We start from the raw sequence: 13371 nt of genomic DNA, 5'->3' as shown, positions 1-13371 counted from the left end.
TTTAGTTTGTTTAGTAAAGTCCTTTCAGCTTATTTTTTTAAATATGTAAAAAAAAAAATCAACCATTCTGGTAACCTCCTGCGTAGCCATCCTAGACCAAATCATCATGATCTCTTGAATTTATTTCAATAGCTTTCTGTTTTTCATGGCTCTGCCTTTGATCTCCTAGACACAGCCAGCAGATGATGCTACTTCTCAAAGTATCCTCTGATGTCGTACACTCTTTCTACCTAAAGAGTGGTCTGTGGACCAGCAAGTATTGCATCACCTTTGAGTTTGTTAGAAATGCAAACTCTCAGGCCCTATCCCCAGACCTATTGAATCAAGATTTAAAGTTTAATGAGACCCCCAGATGGTTCATATTGTACACTAATGAGAAGCCCTATGAATTCTGCCACCCTCTACAGTCCCTATTATTTCCCAGATTTCTTGCCATACTCCCCTTGTTTCTGCCCTGGAGCCACTACACCCTTCCCTGCTCATTGCTGGCTCTCAAATATACCAGTGTTGGGGGAGGTCATTGAAAAGAGGTGATAGCAAACTGGCCCGTGAGCTGGACCCATGCCTCCTTCCCCCCCATACTTGGAATGTGGGTTCTGCTTTCCTTTCCTGCTCCCAGAGGCTGCTCCAAGTGCATAGCCTTGAGCTAGTGATATGGTATTGAAAACACATGCATGGTATACATGACTGAACCCAGTTAAGGCCTCTTTATAAACTTTTAAGGTACAGCAGGAGGGTGAAGGGATTTATTTGCCTTGTTGCCACCTAGGACAAGGTTTGGATGTGAGTTTCCTTTGCTTGTTGAAACTTCCACCTACCAACCTGGAGTGGCCTGACCCTTTCTTAGGCTCTCCCTGTCCTCCATGTCAGAGGGCTGGTTTCAGATTGCACCAGGGAAGCTCTTGAGAGGCTGGTGAACCAACAACCAGTCAGGCTTCATCTTTAAGGCCTTTGCATTAACTGTTTCTCCTCCTCCTCCTCCTCCTCCTCCTCCTCCTCCTCCTCGTTTGCATTTATTTTTTTAAATATTCAGTATTTATATGTGAATATTTTTTTAATATGAAATTTATTGTCAAATTGGTTTCCATACAACACCCAGTGCTCATCCCAACAGGTGCCCTCCTCAGTGCCCCACCCACTTTCCCCTCCCTCCTACCCCCATCAACCCTCAGTTTATTCTCAGTTTTTAAGAGTCTCTTATGATTTGCCTCCCTCCCTCTCTAACTTTTTTTTGTTTCTTCTGTCTGAAATATGATTTCTCCAGATATCTACATCCTCTTTATTCATGATTCTGCTCAAATGTCACTCTTTCAGAGAGACCTTTGCTGATTATCTTATCTGACAAAGCTACTCCATCCACCATCCCTGAACTCCCTCTCCAGTTTACTCAGCTTTATCTTGCACAGGTGACATATTATAAACACATTCGTTTTTCATATGTCTCTCCATATTAGAATGTAAGATTGATGAAAGTAAAAGTAGAGACTTTATTTTGTCTACTAAGGTAGTGTCTGGTTCTAGCAGGCCATCAATAAAATAGTTAAAAAATGCTGAATTAATGAATGAATACAACATGCACTGCAGCCATATCTGATTCTTCACTACCAACTATACGCTCTGTGCTCCTTCCTCTATCCTCTTCTATTGAAATGCCATCCAGACCTAAAACCTCCACTCAAACCCTATGTCTTCCATGAGGCTTTCTTTTTCACTTCTCCAGGGGAATATAATTTTTCTTTTCTTTTCTTTCTTCCTTCCTTCCTTCCTTCCTTCCTTCCTTCCTTCCTTCCTTCCTTCCTTCCTTCCTTTCTTTCTTTCTTTCTTTCTTTCTTTCTTTCTTTCTTTCTTTCTTTCTTGTCTGTCTATTTTTTAAGTAGGCTTCACACCCAGCACATAGCCCATTGTGGGGCTTGAATTCATGACCCCAAGATCAAGACCTGAGCTGAAACCAAGTCAATGCTTAACCAGCCGAGCCACCCAGGTGCCCTACTGAACTTTCTATCACTGTTATGGTCGCATCTACCACATGCCTCATGTTTTGTGTATTATCAGTCATCTGTTTTTTCAACCTTATTGAGGTATAACTTACCTTTAATAAAATACATGCACTGTAAGCTTAAAGTTTGAGGAGTTTGACGAATGTATACCCATCTCACCATTAATTCAATCAAGATCTAGACTATTTCTATCATCACAAAGATTTCTGCCATGCCCTTTGCAGTCAGTCTCCCTCGCCCCACCAATTCCTGCATCAGGCAATGAATAATCTGGCTTCCATCAGTAGGGCTTATTTTGTCAATTCTAGGCTAGAAAAAAATTTTATAGTACAAATTCTGGAGTTTGATTTACTTCATTCAGCATAATGTTTCAAATTCATCCATGTTTTGTGTATCTGTAGTTTCTTTTTTTTTTTTTATTGCTGAGTAGTATTTCATCAAATAAATATACTGCAATTGTTTTTCCATTATCCTGTTGATAGACCATTTGGTTGTTCTCAATTTGGGCTACTTTGAATATGGCTGCAGTGAACATTTATGTGTATTATTTTGCAGACATACACATTTATTTATTTATTTATTTATTTATTTATTTATTTATTTAGCATAAATCCCTAAGAGTAGAAGAGGTGGATTTTATGGTAAGTATTGTTTATATTTATAAAAATTGACATGTTTTTGAAAGTGGTTGTATAATTTGTACTCTCACCAGCAACATATGAGCGTTTATTTTACATTTCCCTGATGACTAATGGTGAGTATGTTTTTATGTGCTTATTGCTATTCTTATATTTTCTTTTGTAAAGTGCTATTCAAGTCTTTTGCTCATTAAAAAAACTTGTTTCTTTGTCACTGAATTGTAAGAGCCTTTCATATATTCTTTATATACAGTTATTTTTATGTATGTTTATGTATTCTGGATAAAAGCCATTTGTTAGAAATTGTAAATATTGTCTCCTTTTTCATTTTCTTAAAGTTATACTTTAAAAAGTAGATGTTTAAATAATATTTTCCTTAATACTTTTTTGGTCTGAGAAAATGTTTGTCTTCTCTAATGTCACCTTTTTAAAGTGAAGAGTTATCTCTGATTCTAGGGATTGTTCACAGGCATTCAATAGTGATGTCTATGCAATTGTTGAATTCATGATTATTAGAGCTGGAGGAGCATGGATCTAATGCAGCTAATTGTCATCCCATTTAGTTGCTGATTAAGAACACAGGTGGCTAGTTCAAGCCATATGTGACACCATCAGATTGGGATTGAATCTGTCATAATGTTGCCACTTAATTTGATCTTTGCAGCTTTTGTTCTCAAGGCACCAAAGAAGCAAGTTCAGTATTAACCACACAGTTGCAAGCAATAGAAAGCCAACCTGTTTTAAGCAATAAATGGATTTATAGGAAGGGTATTGAGTAGCTCACAAGAATTGGGGGAATCTGCAAAAATAGTCTTAGAAAACAGGCAGAAACCAAGAGGACTCTCGAGGCAGAAAGGCTGGAAGATTCTGGCATGATGCTTTCTCTGCTAGCGCTCTGCCAACATCTTCTTTGGTGAGTGCCTCTACTCAGTATCTCAATAGCTGTTTTCTACCAGCTAGAGTGAATTTTAAGTCTTCCTTAATTTTTTCATTATTGTTCATGACTCAGTATTTTGGATAGAAGTATCAAATTCATTTCACATATGTTTATTGATCATCTCTTTGCAGGTAGTGTAGTGTTCTAGATACTGGGGATATACCAGTGAACAAAAAGTATAAAAATGCTTTCCATTATGAAGTTTATGGTATTGGAGACAATGCAGACAATAACAATAAATATGATAAATGAGATATATAATGATATGTTTGTTACTCCTTTTCTGGAAGTAAGAGTTTATTTCCCCATTTTGGCTTCTGTAATAATTAATATGGGCACTTCATCACATATATGCAAATGGGGAGTTTCTCGGCTGTGAAGAAGGGATTGTATGTTGAGGAAGCAAAGAGGAAAGAAAGAAACATATGATAGGGATATTATTAAATTTAAAACATGGCTGAATGCTTCTTATTTCATGTTTACCCCATAACATTTATCGACCTCTTTGTTCCAGGCACCATACAAATTTGTTTCACATATATTCATTTTATCCTCATAACAGTCCTATAATCCCTAAATTGCTATCCACCTTTTTTTGAGATAAGACAAATGGAAGTTCAGAGTGATTTGTTTATTTGAGGTCAGAGAACAGAAATCATTCCCAAATTCTTTCTGTATCCTGTGTTTCTTTCGCAGTGGCATTCCTCCAGTTAACAGAGAAGTTTGGTTTCCTGGAACCTCAGATGATGGGTAATATATTATGTGTTCATCTACCTTCACATGGCTTCAGTTCCCTACCCTCATATGTGATAAATTCCTTAAGTGTCCCTAATCCATAGAATGAGCCTTAATGATTTTACCAATGGCCCTCATCAATATTTCACAATAATAACTGGCCCCTACTGCAGTTCAGGGCTGATTATTTCCACTTCTGGGGATAAGAAACTGGAGAAAGAGAAGCAATTATTGCATCTTGCACTGACTGATGGAGTGCTTCTCATCCGTATCAAGTCAGATCATAAAATACATAAAACTGAATAAAAAATTAGCAGCATGTAGAAAAGTGTTTCTACTGACCTCAAAAGCAGTCAAGGAGTCACTGATCTGGGGTCACAAGAAGGACTATTATCATTGCCTGTTTTCCATGAAGTGTTTACACTTGACACTCTATTTGGCAATAAGCTCAAGGTTATGCTGTCAGTGCAAGATCATTAGCTTTACAATTTTTCAGAAAGTGTTTGCCTTAGCAAATCCTCATTCCAACCTCAATGAACATGTTTATGTCCAGGTGTAAATCCTTTTGCTGGAAGATCTGCTTGCTAATTACACTGGCTGTTGTTCTTTATTTCTCTGTGCATGAATTGGGCAGCAGAAATTCATCAGAAACTTTCTCTTCCTGAATGCCACTAGTGGAAGTTTTTAACATAAGCTTGGGTGGTTGTGAATTGGTAAGCAGTTTCCTCCTGTTAGCTATCCAGAGCAAGGTCTAAGGAACTGTGTCTCTTTCACCTCAACATCATCAAGGAAACAAGAAAAAGTGACAGATGTCTAGTTATTTTTGGTTAAAGTGGTGTCAGTTTGATGTCAGAAAATGTTTGGGCTGATGAATATCTTCTTTTTAAATTTTCCCCTGAATGCTCCTTGAAAAGGAAGGCAAAGTGCTTTGGTGGTGGGTGGAGAGGCCTGGCTTTTGGTGAATGCACATGAGACTAACTAAAGAGTAACTAGAACTTGGTAGGTATTGTGTCAGGACTTGCAGTTGTCCCTACATTAAAAAAACAGAACAAAACCCTCAGTCTAGGAGAGAGAACACCATGTGAAGAAGTCATGACAATAGTATATAATTCATATAAGGGAATTGTATTTTTCCACAGAGGCAAAAGAAATGGCTTTTTGGGAGGAGCACATTGATAAAGTATATAAGGCAAGGTTCTCCAGAGAAAGAGAACAAATAGGATTTATTTGTTTGTTTGTTTGTTTGTTTATTATAGGTATTGACTTGTGTGATTAGGGAGGTAAAAAAGTCTCATGATTGCTGTCTGCAAGCTGGAAACCCAGGAAAGCTGGTGGTATAAGTCCTGCCAAGTCTAAAGGCCCAAGTGCCATTGTCTGGGGGCAGAAGGAAATGAGTGTCCAAGCTCAGATAGAACAAATTTACCCTTTCCTTGCCTTTTTGGTCTATTCAGACCCTTAATAGATTGGATTGGATAATGCCTACCACCATGTTTGAAGGTGATCTTCTTTACTTTGTCTACCAATTCACATGCTAATCTCTTCTAGAAGCACTCACAGATATTCCCAGAAATAATGTTTCACCAGCTAATTGGGCATTTCAAAACCCAGTCAAGTTGACACATAAAATTAACCATCACGTAAGGCTTCATATAGGAGGTGACATTTTTTGTGGTCTTACAGGTAATTGAGAGATTAACAAATTTGGTTTTAAAATCTGCTATACATTCAACGTTTTCAGTGTTAAATTTGACCTATACAGTCACATATATATTACCACTTTTTCTCACTCATTCCTTCGGTGACTATTGAAATAATATTTTACATTTTTATGTATCACAAAATTAAAGTTATACATACATATATACGTACATAGTTTTAATTGATAGACCTGGTTAGGGAGGTCTCTGGAGTCTGATCCCAAGAAAATACTGAGGCAGAACACATTTGAAAAGGACAAGGCCTTTATAATGGTCATCCAAGAATCTTGCTAGCCGGTGGCATGTTACCCTGAAAGCAAAAACGCACTGAAATATGACTTTGTAGAGTCAGAAGATGTGGGTTGTATTTCTGGCTTGGCCACATTGAAAGTGTGTGATTTCACATAAAGCCATCTGTCCTACTTCTATTCCCAAGGTTATGGTGAGTATCAAGCCAAATAAAATAGTTGTATTAGTCAAGGTTTCCCAGAGAAACAGAACCAATAAAGACATTTAGCGTAAGAAATTGGCTCACAGTATTATGGAGGCTGCCAAGTCCAAATATCCACAGTTGACAACCTGGAGACTCAGTAGAACTGAAAGTGTAGTTCTAGTCTGAAAAAGTGTAGTTCTAGTCTAGGCTTGAGAAAGAACCAGAAGAGCTAATGCTATAGTTTCAGTCCTAAGGCCAGCAGGACTTGAGAACCAGGAAGAGCTGATGTTCCAGTTCAAATCCAAGCAGGAAATAAAGTCCCAGCTCAAAGGCAGTCAGGCAAGAGGAAGTCTCTCTTACTTGTGAGTTTGTCATATATTTATTCTATTTGGGCCTTCAACTGATTGAGGACCCCCAGCATTGCGGGGGGGGGGGGGGTGTTGCTTTACTCAGTTTAGCTATTTAAATGTTAATCTCATGCAAAAGATACTCTCCCAGAGATACCCAGAGCACTGTTTGACCAAATATCTGGGCACCCAATGGCTCAGTTGAGTTGACACATAAAATTAACCATTATAAGTAAGCAAACTTCCTAAGTTTATTAAAGTGGACTATGACTATAACATATCTATATGAGTTCATGTAGCACTTCCCATGTATTGCAGACTAAAATGAAGGGGGTGTTTATTCCTGTGTCTAGTTACTCACTGTCAATTAATATTCAAGGTCTGTCATGTGCCAGCCACTGTGCTTGGCCTGGGAATCAGGTAGTAAGCAAAGCTGTTCCCACCTTCACATACATTATCATCTGCTGGAGAAACACACATTAATCAAGTACTCACAAACATAAAGGCTGATAAATTGTACTTAGTGCTAGTGAAAAGATGTACAAGAGGACCACAGTCTTGGATTAGGGCAGAATGAGGTTGCCAGAGAAGGTTTCCTTGAGAAAAAGAAGCATAAACTGATTTTGGAGGATGAGACGGGGCTAAAATAGGTGAAAAGAATGGAAGGAAAGGAAATTTCATTTATTCAACAAATATTTATTGAGTGCCTCTCCAAGCTAGTCACTGTTCTAGGCAGTTTGACTAAATCTCTAAATAAACCAGATAAAAATCCCTGCCCTCAGGGAATTTATAGTCCAGCTAGGGAAGACAGACAATAAAAAAATACACAGTAAATAAGTAAACTGTATAGTGTGCTGGAAATGATAGGTGATGTGGAAAGATGAGTAAAATAGAGCAGAGAAAAATGAATCAGGACTGTACAAAATGAGAGCAGTGTTGCCATTTAAAATAAAATACTCAGGTTTGGACTTACTAGGAAGGTGACATCTGACCAAAATTTGAAGGTAAAGAGAGAGCTGACCATGTGGGCATCTGGCAGAAGAACATTCCAGAGGGAACAGTCTATGCAAATGTCCTAAGACACTCAAGTACAAGCCAGATGTGTTTGAGGAAAAGCAAGGGGGTCAGTGACTGGAGCAGAGTAAGCAAGGGGGAATGGGGAGAGAAGTAGGAAATAATAGCACAACCTGCAAAGCACAGAGCAAAAACCTTCATAGGATTGTCTCATTTAGTCCTTACCATGGCTCTATGAGCCAGGCACAATTACCTGGATTTTAAAGTATCTGATTCAAAATTCAGTTAACCACTAATTCCATCCATCTCAAAGAATGCAAGAGACTGAGGACTGTTAATGGTTAGATATATTGTCTCTGGGGCCTGACTGCCACAGTTTGAGTCCTGGTCCTATGAATTACAAGCTGTGTAGTGTTAGGCTAGTTATTTAACCTCTCTGTCCTTTTGTGTTCACATCTGTGAAAATGGAATAATTATAGTAACCTTATATTGTTTTTGCGAGAATTGAATGAATTAATTTATGTAAAGTGCTTGTGAATAGTGTCTGCCACATAATAATTACTCAGAAAGCATCAGCTATTATATTCAATTCCATTTTAAATAGTTGTTCAAGCAACTACTGTGATTCTCCTTCTTCCAGCAAATGTGCACTTAGCGTCCTCTATTTTCTGGATGTTGATGATACAGAGACGAATGAGAGCAAATTACCATGAGGTTCTCCAAGTCTAGAAGGTAAGAGCAAGATCTGATCAGGACAGATACTATCCAAGGTAGAAGATAAAATGATGGACTTAAGCAAAATGTTTAGACTTCATTCACCATGTTGACATGTAAGTTCTTTGAAAGCTCTTAGGCAGTGGAATAAGGTTACATGTGTGAATGCACTAGTGTGACCTCAATGTGGATGTGTTAAAAGGTATGGTGAGATGAGGGGGCAGGAAGTTGGAAAGTGCTTCTAGAGTTCCAAGAATAAGAGTGAGGGTCTGAACTAGGTTACACTTAACAGGATGTAGCTGAAGAAATATGCTGGAGAGACTGTAAATATGCGGACTGATTGGATGAATGGGGTCAACCGTCTAGGATAACTCCTACATTTATGACTTGAGCATCTGGGTGAACTATAGGGCCAGCCATCAAATAGGAAATTGACGCAAACTGCTCTAAAGCCAATTTGAAAGATCAGAAGAAGCCAGATTATTTGATAAATATGGTGGCCTCTGATGGGGCAGAGGTGGGTGTGGTCTGTGCATTCTCTTCCCCACAACATTGCTACCAGATGGCATGTTACCCTGAAAGCAAGTCTTAGGCCAAATTCTCTTCAGGCCCAAAGCACAAACATGATTAGCAAGAAGGCACAAAAACAATGCCACACTCTGCACCAGGTGCCTAACCAGCACCTTGGGGCAGCCAACCTTCTAGACTATTAAGGTGGTGTGTGGACTGGGGGAGCTGCAGAACCATTGGCATGTTAGCCTCACACCATTGTTGGGTTCTTATTTTGTGTTTGTGCAAGGGTAGTGAGACAATAGAACATTTCTAGCCAGTCATGTTTCTTGAACACATTAATTTCTTTAGTAATTAAAAAAAATTTTTTGAAGGTTCTAATCTCCCTTAGGCTAATTACATACTCTAGGGTCTTAGATTTTGATAATGATAATTCAAATGTTTAGTAACCATCCTTGGAGCTTAATTTCTGATGAGGTACTTCAAATACTAACTAAACCCCCTAGGAAGTAGATTAGAATTAGTTTGTACCACTGTTTAAAACTTAAACACACTTCACACTGTTTATAAAGAAATATCTTTAAGTTATATTATTAATGGGAAGGTCTATGGGAAAGTTTTAGGTATACTAAATATAAGATGTTTTGGGGGTCCATGTGTATGTATTTAGCGGTTATTTACATTTTCAAATCTAGAGTTCAGAAGAGACGTTTTGGAAATGTGGAATTAGGCATCATCAATATAAAGGACATAGATGAAAAAGAGGGATAAAATGAGCTGGCCTGAGCAATACACATATAGTTAGAAATTCATTTGAATAATCTGTTTTGGCCAGACTGCTTGATTTCTGTTCCACATGGGTAATTATTAGAATAGCCACACCAAATGCTTGCATCAACTTATTAATCTTCACAATAATTTTGTGATGTATGTATTATTAATCCATTTCTGTAGATGAGGAAGCAAGGTAAAATCAGTTAAGTCATTTGTTCAACATCACATAACTAAGAAGAAGCAACATTCTTGCTTTATTTATTATTATTTATTGGCACCTATAGGTGCCAATAGGTGCTAATAGGAATGGCACCTATTCCCTTCATGGCTAAAATGAAAGTAAAAGTCATGTTAGCGATAGAGACAGGTGGGTGGTTTTACCTGGTTAGTGCAACTGCAGGGATTTTTTTTTTCTCTCTTTTTTGTAATGTTTATTTATTTATTTTGAGAGAGAGCATGCAACAGAGAGAGCACACATAGGCCTGTGTGCACACACATGTGCAAGTGGGGGAAGTGCAGTGAAAGAGAGAGAGGGACTGAGAGAGAGAATCCAAAGCAGTCACCTGCCGTCCGTGCAGAACCCAACAAGAGGCTCAATCCCATGAACCATGAGATCATGACCTGAGCTGAAATCAAGAGTTGGACACTTAACTGACTGAGCCACTCAGGTGTCCTGGGATTTTCTTTTATTTGCTTATTTTTAATATAGAAAACCATGTTACTCCCCCTAAGTAAAAGCTACGGAAATACACTGTTTCTTCCTGTATAAAGCCCAATCCTGTTTTAGAGTTTAATGAAGCTTCTTAATTAAACAGTGGGGTAATTGGGAAGCAGCATTTGTAGATGGCTGGTTGAAAGGGAGGGCAGACTGTGACAGTAACCAGAGGCAGGACTCTCAGGAAATGGCGATGCCTGATTGTCTCGCCACGAAGGGAATTAGATGTCTGGCTCATCGGCACAGTCACCCCGGAGGACCAGTGTTTGCATAACTGCCACCAGATGGTCCTTACCGATTGCATCTCTCTGGAGGGCTGCGAGTTCTCTTCTCTCTGTCACAAGAGGTCCTGAATGGAATTCACAGGTCTTCCGGGGCTACCATACTAGAAAGGAACAGTTCACACCAGCTGTAGCACTGGGTCATAATCATAAATTATTCGTGTGGCCACTGAGAGCAAATTCAAACAGCGTTTTCTCTGGAGATAGACAACAGGCTTCTGGGTCACTGTGGTGTCCACTCCTGAAGGTGGTTCCACCAGATGGGACTACTCTCCAGGAACTGTTCTGGTAGGAGGGATTGGCATCTCACATGCACAAAAAACCTTAATTTTAGACCCTTTCTTGTTCTTCCCAGATGATTTTTCCCACCTGGATAGAGGCAGAGGACTGTGGAATGTGGGGTTATACACCCAGAACACCAGGTTCAGATCCCAGGTCCACCCTTGCTAGCTGTGACACCTTGAGGACATCGTGCCATCTCTCTATGCCTTAATTTTCTTACTGGTAAAATGAAGATTATGATAATATCTAGCTCACAGCTATTGGGAAGATCTTAATAGCCCCTAAGTAGAACATAGTAAGTGTTCAGTTAAGTGTTAGGGTCTGTTATTATATGTAGTACGAGAGCAAAAGTGAGAAGTGATGGAGAAGGCATTCATCATACGACTTCACAGTGTGGTTCACCTGTCTGTAATACACTGTGAATTCCTAGAAATTCCACCATTATCTGATAAACAGGATAATTATATCACAGTATGTAATGGGAATGTGTATTTTTCTGTATGAAGCATTTGTTTAAGATATACAAACCACATTTTTTGGATCACACAATTTTGTGTAGTTCTGTTTTGGTCCATCTTTATTTCTTAATATCCAGAGGGGTCAGGAAATGGAAATGGTCAGGGCAGTTTACCATTTCTGAAAGGCTTGCCGTCCGCCATGATGACCTGTCATCCGAGCAAACTCTAACAGGTGTCACACGTGGAGTGAGCTGAGGATGTTTACTTTTTACTTATTTTTTATTATTAATTCACTTATCAATGGAATATGACATTTAACTATATCCTTATGGATTGCAAGTATTTTTAAGTGTAAAGCCCTTTCAGCTCTTACATAAAAGATGACATATGATTACAAATTATAATAAAGTGAGCAATATATTATATCAATTAAATGTTTATTTTTTATCTGAGCTAAATGACTAGCAGGAGAAATGTTTGGTCTAAGTGAACTATATCCATGGAAACATGATTCTATTACCTTTAATCTGCTGGAAATTTTAATTTCTATTTAAATGTTTTGTTTAACTTTTTCAGCTTTATTGAGATATAATTGACATATAACATAGTATAAATTGAAGTAGTGCAATATAATGATTTAATATATGTATATATTGTGAAATGATTAACACAATAAGGTAGGTTAATACATCCATTGCTTATGTAGTTACAGTTTTTCTTCAGTGGTAAGAACTTCTGAAATATACTCTCTTATCAAGTTTCAAATATACAATACAATATTGTTAACTACTGTCATCATGCTGTGCATTACATCCCCAGGACTTCTTCATCTGTTTTTTTTTAATTTTATTTTTTATTTTTTCTGTTTTCTCCCCCTCCCTGTTTTTATATTATTTTTGTTTCCCTTCCCTTATGTTATTTTGTCTCTTAAGTCCTCATATAAGTAAAGTCATATGATTTTTGTCTTTCTCTGACTAAGTTCACTTAGCATAATACCCTCCAGCTCCATCCACGTAGTTGCAAATGGCAAGATTTCATTCTTTTTGATTGCTGAGTAATACTCCATTGTATGTATGTGTGTATATATATATAGATATAGATGGATTAAGAAGATGTATATATGTATATACATGTATATATATATATACACATACATATATATACACATACATATATATATACATATATACATATATATATACACACACACATACATACATATATACCACATCTTCTTTATCCATTTCATCCATTTTATCCATTCATCCATCGATGGATATTTGGGCTCTTTCCATATTTTGGCTATTGTTGATAGTGCTGCTATAAACATGGGGGTACATGTGTCCCTTCGACCAGCACACCTGTATCCCTTGGATAAATGCCTAGTAGTGCAATTGCTGGGTCGTAGGGTAGTTCTATTTTTAGTTTTTTGAGGAGACTCCATACTGTTTTCCAGAGTAGCTGCACCAGCTTGCATTCCCACCAACAATGCAAAAGAGATCCTCTTTCTCCACATCCTCGCCAACATCTGTTGTTGCCTGAGTTGTTAATGTTAGCCATTCTGACAGGTGTAAGGTTGTATCTCATTGTGGTTTTGATTTGTATTTCCCTGATGATGAGTGATGTTCAGCATTTTTTCATCTGTGGGTTAGCCATCTGGGTGTCTTCTTTGGAGAAGTGTCTATTCATGTCTTTTGCCCATTTCTTCACTGGATTCTTTGTTTTTTGGGTGTTGAGTTTGATAAGTTCTTTATAGATTTTGGGTACTAACCCTTTATCTGATATGTCATTCGCAAATATCTTCTCCCATTCTGTCTGTTGCCTTTTAGTTTTGCTGAT

General features: G+C 38.0%; 1 long non-coding RNA gene across 7 annotated transcripts in view; it reads left to right on the top strand.

Annotated features, from left to right (window-relative positions):
- The window catches only part of LOC123386581, a 76405-nt gene that overhangs the window by 49087 nt on the left and 13947 nt on the right, over window positions 1–13371 (top strand). For 2 of the 7 annotated variants that reach the window (XR_006600671.1, XR_006600669.1), the window contains 4 exons: window positions 2603–2638; window positions 4269–4322; window positions 8439–8530; window positions 11148–11296. This is a non-coding gene — a long non-coding RNA (uncharacterized LOC123386581). Of the gene's footprint in view, window positions 1–2602; window positions 3549–4268; window positions 6800–8438; window positions 8531–11147; window positions 11297–13371 lie in introns of all 7 variants that reach the window. The other 5 variants (XR_006600672.1, XR_006600675.1, XR_006600670.1 and 2 more) reach the window with 5 other exon arrangements.

This window comes from Felis catus, chromosome B4 (assembly GCF_018350175.1).
Source record: "Felis catus isolate Fca126 chromosome B4, F.catus_Fca126_mat1.0, whole genome shotgun sequence".
Lineage (NCBI taxonomy): Eukaryota > Metazoa > Chordata > Mammalia > Carnivora > Felidae > Felis > Felis catus.
The sequence above is the reverse complement of the archived record's forward strand: the minus strand, read 5'-3'. Positions and strand labels throughout refer to the sequence as shown.